Below are 15,779 nucleotides of genomic sequence, written 5' to 3' on the forward strand. Positions count from 1 at the left end.
AGACCTTCTCTTAGAACCTGTGAGGACTTCCCAATTACACCATCCATCCAAATAATTATAGCAGGCTGGAAGCTTAAGTGTACTGCCTAAATACAGAAACCATTGTGGGGTGCACCTTGTGTAGGTGACATCCTTTTAGAAATACATGACCAGGGCGGGCCGCGGTGGCTCAGCGGGCAAAGTGCTTGCCTGCTATGCCGGAGGACCTCGGTTTGATTCCCGGCCCCAGCCCATGTAACAAAAACGGAGAAACAGAATACAATAAAACAAGAAAATGTTTCCCTTTCTTCCTTCCTTCCTTCCTTCTATCCTTCCTTCCTTCTCTCTGTCTTTCCTTTAAAAAAAAAAAAAAAAAAAAAAAAAAAAAAAAAAAAAAGAAATACATGACCAGGCTGTGAAAAGGCTTTAAGAAAAGTTAATATTTACTTAGGCTTTTTGCATTCCAGGTCCTATATTAACTCAGTTAATCATCATGACAATCTTATGCAGTGATTACTTCGTCTCCATTTTACAGATTCAGAAACTGAGACACAGCATTCAAATACATGACTAACGCCACTTGTGGGAACTGAACTCCAGTAATCTAGTTTTAGAATCTGTGCTTATTGCCTAGTGTTCCTGGATTTGTCAACGACAAACTTAGACAGTGCCCAGTTAGAGCCAAGTTCATCTAACCCAAAACAAAATACAGCATCATATCACCAAACTTGAAACTGGTTGTGAAAAATAAACTCTTGGACCCAGAAAATGAAGCAGGGTATTTAAAAATAACTGGCCAATTCCAGCACATTCCCCAAATTTTATTTATTAAAACCAAACCCTGCATAAGTAAACAAACCAAAAAGCATCAACTAATTCATCTCTTGGTCATCCTTGGAACATAGAGAGGTCCTGTCTGTTCCTATTTCACTGCCCTTAAGAAATGACATCATTGCTTCCTAATATAATCACAATAACGCAGCCCCTGAAACAGTAACCTCTTTGTGTAACCACCGGGAACAGCTCCTCCCTGCTGGCGCTCTTGGAAAATGTGGCCTTAGACAGTTAAAAGTTGTTTGCAAATACTGTAGCTCGTTGGATGTGGAGGGTGTTTGAACCGCGCTAAGAAGCTGCTGGGTGGACTGAGGTTTTCCTTGTGTTTCTGGCACGGTGGCGGGGGAGTGACATATCCACCTGTTCCATCGCCCTGGTACCCGGGATCACACTGTTTCAGCTGGTTTGCACTGGGATTAGCTGCTCTTTGCATTAGGTTGTAGCTGAAGATGTGGTTTCTGTAGTGATGGGGCTGTCCATGGACTCCTATTGGCTGCTGGTTTTGTAAATTTCATTCAGTTGGGTCCAATCGCAGGAGCAGAGCGAGGCAGACAGCAGGACCTCGTTCCTCAATCTCTCTTTTTCTTGCAGACCCGTCTCTCTCCTCCGTCTCTGTCTCTGGGCACAGAGCTCTTATTCAGACCTAGCGCTGCCCTTCCTGCTCTGATTGGAATGCGCTTTCTTCCTGATGATAGACTATTGAAGACAGAAATTACGAATTTCCTCCAAACCGCGGTTTTGGGGCCGGTCGCATTCCTTTGAATGTGGTAAATCGAGCCGGGATTTCAAAAAGGCAAGAAGCCTGGACCAAATGCATCCCCCTGAATCATAGCCGCTGTGACGGTTCCCTAGAAAAATCTGGATGTGTAAAAAGGACACTTCAGACGATGCAGCGTTTCTACTGATAAGGTAGGTGCCTTTTTTAAAGATGTCTCTGGGTTATTTTTTTTTAAAGCCTTTTCAACATTTTGACTTGTAGTTGCCCCCCAGCAAAAGCGGATAAGCCTCATTGCAGACACTGGAGCTTCACTTAATCTGGTATGATTATTTCTATTCTTCATTTTTCTGTTTTTACAAATTTGCCCAGTACTTTCTCCCATCTGCCGCTTCAATTCTAAGGTGTAGGTGGGAGGCTGGACATATATGTCCGCTGTTATGTGCAAGCTTCGTGCTCCTCTCGACAGAAACATTTGATTTTATTCTGACTTTTTTTTTTTTTTTTAATGAGACCACCGTCATTTGGAAGCATTTTGCTGCAATCAGCTATTCGAACGGCTCTGGGGCTGTGTGTGATGTGTTTACAAAGTAGCTCTGCCTTCCATACGAATAAACAGAAGAGTGTGTCGGGGAGAGGAGGCAAAAAAATATATCTGCAGTACAGGGAGAGAAGGAGCAAAGCGCCAGGTCTCTGCAAACCCGGACAAGAGGACTTCTGGAAACTGTGAGAACCCGGGGGCCTTTTTATTTCCCCCCTCCTTCTTTTCTGTAAGGAAACTGTCAGCTACCACCCCCTGGGGTGCTTTTTGGGGTTAACCAGAGAGAAAAAAGGGATACAGCCTGGTAATGGGTTGCATTAAGCGGGTTTTTTTTTTCCCTCCTCTCCTTCCTTTGCGGGGCTGGGATAAAATGACGGCTGCGAGGCACGCAACCGCGCACGTGATTGATTGGGACCTGCTTTGGTGTGTGCTGGGGAGCACAGGGGCGCGCCGGAGACCCGGGTGTGGGTAGCTTAGCGCTGCGTCCCCTGCAAAGCTGGGGAGCGGGCGACCTGCCCTCCTTTTCGTGCGTGTGGGCTGTGGGGGTTGGGGGGGGAGGCCCGCGGCAGGAGGGGGGGACGCTGGTGGCTTTGCTTCTGCGGGAGCCGTTGGCTGTGGTCTGGACCTTTCCGGGGGGCACGCCGCGCCGCTGCCGCCCCGAGTATGGGCTCCGAGCTGCCAAACCCCCTATTCTCCCGGGCACAGCAAAAGTTGGGATCTGCCGGGACAGGCGCTGCGCGTCCCTGCCGGGGGCTCGGGGATGCGGGACTGGGGCTCCGGAGGCCCAGCCGGTCCCCACACAAACCCCATTCCCCGGGACAGAGCCTGCGGGGCGCATGGCCCTCGCGTCCCCTCCCGCGTGGGGGTGGTTGTCTGGGGAGTTGGTTCCAACCGTGCTGCGCCCCTATATAGCCTTGCATCACACGGAAAACCACCCGCGATCCCAAAGCCCTCCGCTGTCCCGCGCTTCACATACCGGCCCCCCGAAACGCTTGCTGGAGCGGATTTCACACCCACCCGGCCCCCAATCCCCACGGCCCGCCCGGCTCGGACCCCCTTCGGTTGCGCAGCCCTGATGGCGAAGATCCGCCGAGCCCGCAGTCTGGGGTTCGGGTGGGGGTGGGGGTGGGGGGCTGGGGGGCGAAAAAGAGCAGGTGAACTTGAGTCCGGCCCCCGCCCCAGGCCCGCAGCGGCGGCGCCCCTGGCCTGCGCCCGGCACTCGGATGGCCGGACCTGCGGGAGAGCGGGCGGGGCTTGGGGGCGGGGGTGGCTGGGGAGTCAGCGTGACTGTCATTCGGCTGCAGATGACGTGGGGGTGGGGGGCTCCCTGAGGGGGGGGCTGATATTCTCACCCGCAGCCCCTCCCCTCCCCCTCGCCGGGACCGACGCGGATCCCCTCCCCCGGGCGCACACGCATCCTTCAGGCTCCGGGACGCTCCTTCCTCCCCCTCTCCCCCCCCGCTGGGCTCGGGCCTCGCGGCCGGGGTCTCCCGGGTCTGCGCCCCGGGCTCTGCGCCCACGCATCCCGGCCCGCGTCCCGCTCAGCCTGCGCCAGGGCGCTCCATTCCGGCGCCTGCTCGCTGCCCAGACACAGCGCCCTTTCTTCCCGGAGTGGCGGGGGCGGGAGCTGGGGGGAAGGGGTGTCCCTCCACCCTCCTCACCCCCGGGCCTGGGCCGGGACCACCCTGGGAACGGATGCTCGACTGGGAGGGTGAGGGCGCCGCAAGGATGCTCTCAGCGGCCCCCTCCCCTTTCCCAGCGCCCCCCCTCTCCCGCCCCAAGGCTGCGGGTTTCCAGGTCTCGGACTTCTTCCGAGAGGGCAGGTGTGGGCCTCTTCCTGTTTCAGATCCGAGCCTCGGTCGGCTGGTGGGTTAGGAGGTGGTCGAGGCCGCGCTGGGGGTGCTAGCGGTGGCCCCGCGGTGCGCCCCGGCAGCGTGCGCCAGCGCCCGGGGGTGCGCGCGCCTAATGGATCATACCGACTGGCTGGGCGAGCCGCGGCTGAGCGGACGTGTGTGTGTGGGGGGGGCGTCACAATCTCTCACCGCGCCCCAACTTAAATGTGGGGTCAGAGGGTTGGGGAGGGGGCGCCTGAACTCAGCAGGTGCTGTTTTTGCGAGCAAAATCCACAAGGTGGTAGTATAGGTTCTCCTGATTCGCATTATATTTTATTCTATTTGGTCTTTTGGGGAGTGGGGGTGTGTGGGGGGGGACGGTTTTAGGTGCTGATAACGCATCTTCCTGAAGGCTCCCACGGCTGGCGGGCTTGAGAAAAGCCTGTAGCATGTAGCACATTTCTAAGGAGGGGAAGTGTGAGCTCGCTCCTTATCAAAGTCAACCCTTCAAGAGGGACACGGAAAAGAAAAAAGAAAGAAAAGAGAAGAAAGAAAGAAAAAAAGTTTAGGGAGACCTAGTTATCTCGATAGCAGCATTGCCAGTACGTGTAGGCGCTCTCAGGCACCGTAAAACCCAGGCTTAGGAAATGGTTGGTCGGTAGCTACTTCAACTAGAAATTAAAACGGGCAGGATTTGAGGAGAGGCCTTTGATTAGGAGCACAGCTACAGCAGCTGCGGAGAGGGGCATTTGGTTTGGACTGAACTGCTCGACGTTTACCTGGAGAATGGCGCAGCCTGGAGAAATGGTCATATTGCAAAGAAATCTGCATTTTTCTGGGTTGGTTTTGGGGAACACACTTGGTTCATGCCTTTAGTTGGCTGTGCGGAGACGTTCACTGCAATAATCAAATTCGGGATTAGCTTTTCCTGTATAGACAGAGTGGGAGGTTGAAAGAACTTAGCACACAGTTGCATCCATCTTTTTTCTCCTGAAAAAAAATCTTGGGATTTGTGTCTCCAAATAAAGAACATTGGAGTATATATATATGTATATTTTATATTGTAGATGATTTTTGTTTTAATTTGGCAATTTTAAAGCCTGTCTCCCTTGACATGTAAGAAAATAATCAGACTCAGTGTCACAAATGTAAAATTACTTCACTAGTTTTAAACAACCGGATAAAATGAGAGATTTGATTTTGGGGAATCAGAATGATGATCTAGCTGGAATTCAATGATGATTGCATTTCTATCACAGTGACAGTGCGTGCATGATGTTTATAAGGTGTGTTCAGGTATTTTTTTGTTTTGGATGGGAGAATTGTGGTTCTCCTGTGTCTTTTTTGTAAACTAAGACCGAATGCACAGTTGGCTTTAAAACCAGCAGTTTAGTTCATTTGTAGCCAAGAATAGAAAGGATTCTAGATAAGTGATGTATTAGTCTATAACATGGATAAAGTAAGCATCTTGACATTATTAAATTTACAAGTGAATAGATTTTGAACCTACTGGAAAGTCTCCCCCTCCTTTTTGTTTTTGGTCTGGAATGTAGACTAATGATAAATATATACAATTTATCAAAATATGCAAAAAAATTAACAAAAATATGTAAAAAATTATTCCTGCATTTTTCCCTTGCAGCAATTTGTGGGAAATGTTTTCTGCACAAAGAAGAGAGCTTTCACTGTCTCAGTGCACTTTTCATTGCATTGGGAATGTGGAAGATCTCTTTAAGAACTCTTTAGAATATTTGGCTTGAACCACAACCACACCAAAACACAAAGGGGAGGTTCTCACAAACATGAAAGGGTATGATGAATGGCCTCCATTAACATTTTTCTATTTCAAGTGGCTTTCCAAACTTCCAACTTCTATTAAATGTTTGAATATTGTCAATAATGTAACTTGACAGAATTTATTGATTTCAAATGAGATGCAGTATGAAAATGTTTTAAGTTCCTTAATACCCTCGCTCTAAACATATACTCATCTGGTCGAATCATGGTTATCTAAACATGGAGACGAGTGATTCCAACTGTCAAAGCTAAGCATAAGGAACAGATTTTTTAGGACAGGAACACAATCGACGTAGTCAAAAGTAGTGCTTTTTGCCTTTAACAACATGCATTTTTATTCCCAAATGAGAAGATATGTTCAGCGTTTAGTTTAAATTAGTTGCCTTTATTATTTTCTGAACACTATATCTTTTTGGAGGAGAAGCATCATTGTGTAGTTATTCATGTTAAGGACAGGCTTTGTCTTCTACAAAGCAGCACCTGATTTCTCAAGGTTGTCATCTATTAATTTCAAATCAAAGGTATGGGTTGTTTCCAGTGAATTTCAGGAAGTTAGGAATGAAACTGAGGTCACGTGTTTAGACAATTAAATCATCTGCTGTGGTAACATTCACTCCATGAATATTTTCCTGTTTTGTCATTCTCTCTAAACAACCTCCGTTTGGCCTTTCAAAGGTCCCTCTGTTCTTGACCCAGTGAATGCTGTATGGGAAATGAGCCTCCTTTTTCTTGGGGTTAGGGGAGATCATATGAATGAGCAAGGAAAAATAAATGACGCCACCTAGGAATGTGACTTTTTGCCACTTATGAGTTTTGGATAAATACATAGAGAACGATTTCTCCCTGGTGTTTGTAATAAGTAAACAAAAAGTCTCATAAAATCAGTACACATTTGGAAGTTTAACCATGGAAGAGAGGGAGGTTTGATGATTTCAAACTTCAGGCATTCCATGTTGCGTTCACCTGTCCCAGGTGAATGCCGAACACCTGTGGTCCACACAGCACACCTGTGGGAACTGGAAAACAAACCAAACCCCAACGATGTGGAAAATATGGTGAAATGAGGTTTTGTCAAACTTAGAAAGGAAAAGAGTAAGTAATCCTTGTATAACTTAGAAAGGAGACTACATAGAAGGAAACCTGGAGAAACATTGGCCAAGGCATTGGTTTAAGGAACATATTTGAAGGAGAAGAATCTGTATTCCAGGAGAGTGCTAATGAAATAACATGATTTCACAGCTCTCTGGAAATGTGGGAAGATGACCCAGGACTTTGTTTGGGTAGTTTTCTTTAAAATATGCTCTCTATAAAGGGCAATTTGCCACAGGCACAGAATGCTACCTTCGCATTGCCTTCTTGGTTCTCCATGTGAATATCGGTGACCCTTGCTGGTTTCCAGATGCTCTTAGCTGATAGGATGAAATCTTGGATCCTAAGAGCTCCACCCCTCACCTGCTTTTGTTTTCTTTTTTCTGTTTTTGTATTCTGTACAGCGCCATCATGTTTTGTTCTTTTTCCATGAGAGCATCCCATGATTGCAGCACCATTTGTTGAATTTTTGTTTGTGTGTTCTGCTTGTTTGTTTTTTTTTGGGGGGGAAGTGCATCCACAGGGAATGGAACCTGGGTCTCCCACATGGCAAGTGAGGATTCTATCACTGAACTCCCCTTGCCTCATCTTGCACCCGCTTCTGACCCCCTTTTGTTAAGGTCTGTGCATTCCCCCCTTAGTCCCCAAGTTATCCCTCAGCCTGCCCCATTTTCCATTTGCTTTTGTTTGTTTCATTGTGTGTGTGTGTGTTTTGGTGGTACCCAATTTGCAAAACATACTCTCTTTGCAGTGTGAAACTTAGTCCGCATATTTTTCTAAATTACGGAGGAGACGGACTTTTTTTTAGTGGTACCTTATCTGATACGTTTTGGGACCCTTTAAAAAAGAAGCAAATTAATGAAACTGGAATTGTCACGGATTAAACGTTTCACAGTGATTTTCATGCCTATTTCGCAAAGTAGATGTCTGGGCTGCTCATTCATCTAGCCCTAAGCCAGAGTTCAGGAAAATCCCAGCTGACAGCAATGGTGCCCGCGAATTGATGGCAGCACATTTCTTGGTTAGGTTGTAACTTCACCACTGTGCACAGGTTCTTTAGAAAACCTACATCATCTGTATTTGAAAATTCATTGGAAAGCCTTTATGTGTGTGTGTTAAGAAACAGATTTAAAAAGCATCTTCTGGAGGAAACTGTGCTGTAAGTGGTGAGTCTATTTCCAAGCTGTCCCATAGTTAAGTTACACTGAAGGATTCCCAGATGTTGCAATGTCACCTTCAAGTGCAGCGGAAGAGCTTTTCATGGTTTTGTGATAGCAAACAGGTTACAATGCTAACCCAGACAGAATTCCTTGTTGAGCTTCCCAGTGTGTGATATTTTTGGTGGACCCATTATAAAAACCTGTGCCAATGGGAATATGCCCTGAACTACTTCCCCTGCCTGCTTGGAATGGATAGGAAGCCTTGCTTCCTGATTGCAAGGTTGAGGAAGCATCTATGGCTAGCGGGAAAGACCTCCAGAGCAAATCAGTGGCCTTGGCGCTGGGCATGGCTTGGGCAGGAGGCTGGCATTCCTTCCCAGTTCCAGCTTCTGTTGCTCAGGTGGCTTCTATGGCTTCGCTCAAGGGGAAGCCAAGACTGTTGTCCCATAGCACTGGCAAGAAGGAAACTCTGTGACCAAGATATATGCATCATTTTCTGGAAAATGGCATTGTATTTCTGCATGCACTTGCTTCTCAAGTCATTTCTTTCATTATCATTTTTATTGAGCAGCTACTGTAGGCCAGTTATAGACCAGGAAGTCAATACTGGCTGGTAATATAGAGGAGAATCGAACATAACTTTACTCACAAAAGGATCTCCCTGGGTGTGAAAAATTCATGTTGGCTCCAATCATATTCCCATTTTCTGATGTTGTGTATTGTTGTGTTATGCAGTATGGTTGACTTCCTTTGCTCTCTCTTTCTCTTGGTCTCATTTCTACCTTACTTTTTCTCTCTTTTCTTCCTCTCTTCCATGTCTCTCTCCTTCCTCCCCTCTCTCCTCTCCCTCCCCCTTCCTTCCTTCCTTCCTTCTATCTGATGAGTGATGAGGATCCTAGAGTCCTTAAAGGTCTAAAAAATGTAGTTATTTAAATAGAGGAGTGACTCAAATGGTCAGAAAGGAGAAGTGAAAAGAAAGATTTGCCAAATGTCAAGGGCACACTTTCATGACCATTTAACAGGATTCTCCATATGCAATATTTTGTGTAGGTGCTTGTATTTCAAGTATTTGTCCAACACTACAAATATAAAAGTTTAATTTTCATTTTAGGAAGTCATAGATATGAATGCTTACATAAAACAGATTACTTTGAATCAACAAATAATTGAGTGTTTTTAACCTATGGTGGTGAAACCAGTCTCATTAATTACTGTTCATTTCCTGTGGGCCATTTATAAAAATCGATAAGCAACAGATATCCCAGCCTATTTTCTAGGCATGAGCACGACCTTGAATTGTAAAGTTTTTGAGTCTGAACGCAAGATATTAACAGATATGAAGAATATAGATCGTTATCTCCCCACCAATACTCAGATAATCTTTTCCAACAATTCAAGATCTATTTGCTGGATGAAGATTCCTTGAAAATCAACCCTTCCTTGAAAAGCACTACTTGGATTACTTAAGGTTGCCTAAAAATGGAACATTGATTGCTTTGTCTTTGAGCAAAAATTCTCAAGGTGATACTTCAAAAAATATGTGTATAGACACGCTAGTAATTGATAGGAGTAACTCCCAAATCAGGGGTTTTCTCCGAAAAAGTCTCCTCTGCTAAATAATTTTGGAGAGCCTAGTGTACCATTCATTCCTCTCCTTTGAAGTTTTACACTGAAAACAGACACATTAAGAGTTCTGAGAAGTCCTGCACTCACAGCATCAGTAGATAAGATGGAGAGAAATATTTCTCTCCTAAATAGAGATAGAAATATTTCTATTCTATTCTATTTACACAGAGCAGTAAGAAGTACTAATTGGATCTGAAGCACCTTGAAAGGGTTTAAATTCTTGAGTTAATTTGGAGAGATTAACTTGTTAGCATTTATAGAATATTTGTTGAGGAATAAGAAGTGGGGTCATAGAAAAGACCAAAATATGAATCTATCCTATATTAACCACATGCCAATGCCATTTTGTGCCTTTTCATGGCAGTAAAAAAAGGGGCGAGGGTGATAAAAAAAAAAAGATCCAGATACTTATATTTAGGAACAAAGAAATTTTATCATAATTTTCCTTCCTCTGCATGTGTGTTTTTATTCTCTTGTTTCTTATCTCAAATGTTAAGGAAAGTAACAGCTTAATTCAGTGGTCATACCTATTTTTTAAAATAGTTTTAAATAGCTTTTAAATACTTAAAAGCAAAGTCCTCAGGGCTACAAAGCTTGACTATTAGGAGTAAGATCCCTTTATTATGTTAGGTTTTGGTAATATGCTGTTTAAGTTGGAAAACAGGGCAGTCTACTTAGGGTTGATGGATATACCTCATAACAGAAATTTATTCTCTTACAGTTCTGGAGGACAGAAGTCTAAAATTAAAATTGAGGTGCTGGCAGGGCCAGCTCCCTCTGGAAGTTCTACAGGAAAATCCCTCCTTGCCTCTTTCAGATTCTGGTAGCTCTAACATTGCTTGGCTTGCGGCTACTTCAGTTGTCTCTACTTTCACATTTGCATGGTTTTCTCTCTTCTCTACCGTCTCTTTTGAGACACCTGCCATTGGATTTAGGATCCACCTGGTTAATCCAGGGTTAATTAATTAATAAATTAATCCTTAATTAAATTACATTTGCAAAATAAACCACAAAATGTCTCTTTCTAAATAAGATCACGTTCAAAGTACCAGGTTTGGGGACATGGACATATGGTATTGAGGGCTGCCATTCAACCAACTATGATGGGAAAGGATACAGGTTGTTGTATTAGTTAGGGTTCTCTAGAGAAACAGAATCAACAGGGAACATTCGCAAATATAAAATTTATAAAACTGTCTCACGTGACCTCGGGAATGCAGAGTCCAAAATCCACAGGGCAGGCTGTGAAGCCAATGACTCTGATGGAGGGTCTGGGTGAACTCCACAGGAGAGGCTCACCAGCCGAAGCAGGAATAGAGCCTGGCTCTTCTGAATCCTCCTCAAAAGGCTTCCCGTGATTAGATTAAGCATCACTCATTGCAGAAGACTCTCCCCTTTGACTGATTACAAATGGAATCAGCTGTGGATGCAACTATATATATGATCATGATTTAATTCTATGAAATGTCCTCATTGCAACAGACAGGCCAGCGCTTGCCCAACCAGACAAACAGGCACCACCGCTTGGCCAAGTTGACACATGTCCCTGACCATGACAGTTGTCCAGCAGACGATGATGGAGTTTCCCACAAGCCTAAAGGAAAGGAAGCTTGCCTCTGGTAGGGGAGGTGCTTGACGGGATTTACCCCTCAGGCTTGATTTGTTGCTGCAGAAGAAGAGTGAAGCTAAGTAGAGACTGATTATACACTACCCATGACACACGAATTTATGCTTTGGGGGCATCAGATAATTATTTGCAATGTATATACTTTGAGAATCAGAGCTACTGGAAAGTACACAAGGCATTTTGAATAAAACAATTTTTAAAACAATTAAAAAAAACCCACGCAAGGCAAAAACCTTTACTCTTAGATTTATGGTTGCCTGGTAAGACAGAGAGCTTGGGGATACTGGATGAAATGTAACCCAACAAGAGGCTCAGGTGAAGTCATTTCTTGCTGACCAGATAGTAAAGCAGGCATGGGGAGAAAGCAAAGCCAGGGAAAAAAAACATATCCATGATATGAAAGTTAAATAGTAGTTCAATGTGCAAGAGAGAAATGTGAGGGATAGAAACAGAAATGTACAAACAGAAAGTGAAAGAAATATGAATTTGTTGGTGCATGAAACAAAGCATACAAATAAACAACCCCAGTGAAAGAACCAGGGAGCAGGTGAATTACAAAGTACGTGAATTACCTCAACAAAGTTGACAATTTAACCACCACGATAAAGAATGGAGGGAAAGCGTAATATGCAGCTTGGACATATATTATCTCAAGAACATTCTGACAGACTAAGTCCATAATGGAAGACCAACAGAAGCAGATTATGTGGATAAGATGCTGTTTCACACATTGCTTGACTTAAAGTTTGTTTGAACATTGTTTGGCACAGTCTGTCTTGGTAATTTCTTAGGAAAAGTCATATTCCATGGATGTGTATGATAATATATGGGTTGAAAAGTCTCCCTTTGATGAATAGCTAGAGTAAAAAAGATATCATAGACCACAAAAAATACATAAGCAAGTATGTGTATTAATTTCACAATAAACTATGTTTTGGCATTTTACGCAGTCAGATCCAAACTAATTAGAAGTTATTCTGTAAATGCCCAACATTTATTTGGATTATGGTAGAATAAATTAAATATCTGAGTTTAGACACATTCTTAGTCTTACTCTGGAATACTGCTGTGTGAACCCATTGTAAATAGGAACTCCTGAAGATGAGTTTTAGTTAAGGTGTGGCTCAAGTGAATGAGAGTTGCTTTAAATCCTGGTTCCTGGAGACCATCAAAAACAGAAGCAATTTAGATATTGTCAGAGAAAGCCACAGAGGGAAGCTGCAAGCTGGAAGCCAATGGAATCGGGAAGAGAAAGGAGAGGTCATCCCCATGGATCCGAGCCAGGGACCCCAGCCAAGGAACCCCGAAGAACCCCAAGGAACCCCAAGGATCAGCAGCGGCCAGCACCAGCATACTGCAGATTTGGGGTGAAAACATTGCCTTTCTCGCCATCTCAACTTTGAACTTTTCCTAGTCTCAAAACCATGAGCCAATAAATTCCAATCATTTAAACCAGTCCATCATGTGGCATTTGTCATAGCAGGTGGGAAGCTAAGACATTGTTATTATATATATATATTTTTTTTTTATTAAAAAAAATTAACTCACACAACATTTAGAAATCATTCCATTCTACATATGCAATCAGTGATTCTTAATATCATCACATAGATGTATGATCATCATTTTTTAGTACGTCTTCATTGATTTAGAAAAAGAAATAGCAAGACAACAGAAAAAGAAATAAAATGATAATATAGAGAAAAAAATAAAAATACAAAAATACAAAAATATATAAAAAAACAAAAAACAAAAACAAACAAACAAACAAAAACTATAGCTCAGATGCAGCTTCATTCAGTGTTTTAACATAATTACATTACAATTAGGTAGTATAGTATGGTATATTTATACACACACACACTATATATACATATACATATACACACACACAGACTTACACATGTATAAGTAACCTACTTTTTATTGGGATACATTTCCTTCTAAAGATTTTTTCAAAGACACTGTTGTATTTCCTTCACATAATGGCATAGCAGAACCAGTAGAAAACTTTCGATGCATCATTCATTTTCACTTAGTAATTGACCTTTAAAATTCTGTTGGTGAATCATACCAGGGAATAGAGAATGCTTAGCTTTTCTCTTGTGTCTTTAAACATGCCTGTAGGTGAAAAGTAAAATGGGGAGAACCGTGCAATCCTATGTGTAACCTCATGCCATGTTTCTATTTACTTCTTCTCAAAATTGCTGTTTAATTTAGGGAGAGCCCAACACAATCTGGAGGTCCCCAGCGTCCCAGGGAGCACAAAACTGAGCCCCAGATGTCTTAATTAGCTCTTCATCCCTAACTTGCTGGTGCTGAGAAGCTGTTCTGGCTGTGGCCTTCACCTTATCTGGAGTCTCCTGCATTTGCTAGTCTGAGGCCTCTCCCCAAATGCCAGGAATGTAGTGCCAGCTGGATGTAGAAGGGCACTGCCTGGTGCTCTCCCTGGGCTGGGAATCTCAGGAAGACTCACTGATTGTCCCTGCTCCCTCCCTCCCCACCCTGCTCTGGCTCTCCTGTCCCACAGCCTTCCAAAGGCCTCCTGACAGAAGGGCCATTCCTCCACCCAAGTAAGCACGGTACTCAGTATATACTGTACACATCTTCTGGCTATTTAATTTCCCTTCGCTTTTCTTCTGCGGGGGAGCAGGACAACAGAGGATCGTTCAAGGAAAGCCTGAATTCTGTGCCATGTTTGTATTGTCATTTATGAGTTCAGAAATGCAAACACAGGCTAAATGATTATGAAATCACCTATATTAAATTTAAAGTAGAGTCAGTTGACATTAATGATAAAAATTGAAAAAAAAATGTGGAATCATGGACCTTCAGGACTTGAAAATAAATACCTCGGAACTCATTTATACTCCCTCATTTACATGGGAAGGAACTGAGTCAGAGAGAGAAAATGGTTTATCCAAAATCTATTCGGCTGCTCAATCTTTTTTAAATATAAATGAATCCTTTGGTTTTAGTTTTTTTTTTCCTCAGTATTTTAAAACACTTTTGCAAGATGAAGATGAGATACTTGACATTCATTCACAGATATGGTTTGCCCTTTTATGAGAAACATGCAAAATCAGAGGGAAAGCATCAAATAGGTTAACAAAACAAAGTGCATTATTTCATTTTCAAAACTCCCCTTACTGTGCAGAAAATTTTTTAATGTAATCATTTTTAGAAAGAGAACTAGGGCAGAAAGTAGGAAAAACATCTCAAAACTTGAAAGCAAAATAGGCACCTGGAATCCCATTTTTTTCTGGGTTATAGGAAAGCAACTCCACTGGTTCTGATACGGTTTTAAATTTTTAACGGTTTGCTAGAACCTTGTAGGTTTCCATTTTCTAAAACTTTCATTTGTTACATCTGCCCTGTTTCAAGAAACTCCCAGAAGGGGATAAAAACATTTTCATGGGTGCTTCCTCCTTTCTGTCCACAGAGTTTTCTCTAAGATGAGAAGTTTACATCCTTCCCTCATCTTTGTAGAAACAATAAATTCTAGTTTCCTGTCCATCTACTTCAGTCCCTCGAAGATATAATCAACAGAAAAGAAACACATATCATCATTAGATTAAACGCCACCACAATCGATGAGTCCTAAATGCACAAAATTGGTAGGAACTCCTGTGAGAGTGAGGTTTTAAGCTGTGCAGAGGGCGAGAAGGACACAGCAGGGCTGAGTTAGGACAGCTGCCACTTGGGGTCTTATCTGATTGAGGGTTTTGCATCTGATCTGTAGATTCTCCGCCTAGGGAGGTGATTGGGTGAAACCTGCACTTTTTGGCCATTGATTTGGGCCTGATGGCTGGTACAAGGGGCAGCAAAAGTCAGAAGGAAGACTTGCAAATGGATTGTGAGTAGAATGGCTTCAATTGTGCCTGGACGCAATCTACTTCTGTGCTTGATCTTCCTCTGTCATGTTTTGTCTAGCATGGGTGGTTCTAGAAACCTGGAGTCTTTAGGGGCCACAGCTTTTGTTGAGGCACTTTCTGTTTACCTGAGAATTAATTCTTGTTTGCATGCCGCTTGACTAAATTTTGCTCTGCGCTTTTGTGCATTTTAGCATCACCATATAAGAACCCGGAAATGGTCTTGTGCATCTTGTTTGGCAGATGCATTCATGTAAAGGACTTGAAAACAGTTCCTTTCCTGTTTCAACGAGGGACATTTTTAAAACTCCAACTTTGTTGTTTTTGCTTTTGTATGTGGGGTCTTCCATTCAGTTGGGATTAAAGCAAGGAGCGGCTTTTTCCATTTGGTGGAAAGTTACAGCACGAAGCAAGAAGACACATCTCCCTGGGACAATAACACTGATTCTTTAATCCTTACATGTTGATGAATCTTACAAAATATAAATCCGTTTTTACTTCTTTTAGGACTTTTTTTTTTAGCAAAACTATTTTCAGTTTTTAAAATAACCATTTTGAATTTGGAAAAGCTGCAACGATAATCCGAGAGTTTCTGTAAATCTAATCCAGCTTGTGTCATGGTTAACATCTTACATTGCCATGGTATATTTGTCATGGAGAAAGAGGCGACAATGATATGTTCCTGTTAACTAAACCTCACACTTTCT

At 43.3% G+C, this 15,779-nt stretch overlaps 1 protein-coding gene across 7 annotated transcripts in view; it reads left to right on the forward strand.

Annotated features, from left to right (window-relative positions):
• Window positions 1–446: 446 nt before the first annotated feature.
• Window positions 447–15,779, forward strand: part of NLGN4X (neuroligin 4 X-linked) — a 327,716-nt gene continuing 312,383 nt past the window's right edge. For 5 of the 7 annotated variants that reach the window (XM_077146947.1, XM_077146948.1, XM_077146949.1 and 2 more), the window contains exons 1-2: window positions 447–1,722; window positions 2,042–2,254. The gene's annotated coding sequence lies outside the window, so the exon portion shown is untranslated. Of the gene's footprint in view, window positions 1,723–2,041; window positions 2,255–4,128; window positions 4,200–15,779 lie in introns of those variants that run through there. The other 2 variants (XM_077146945.1, XM_077146946.1) reach the window with 2 other exon arrangements.

This window comes from Tamandua tetradactyla, chromosome X, assembly GCF_023851605.1.
Source record: "Tamandua tetradactyla isolate mTamTet1 chromosome X, mTamTet1.pri, whole genome shotgun sequence".
Taxonomy (NCBI): Eukaryota; Metazoa; Chordata; class Mammalia; order Pilosa; family Myrmecophagidae; genus Tamandua; species Tamandua tetradactyla.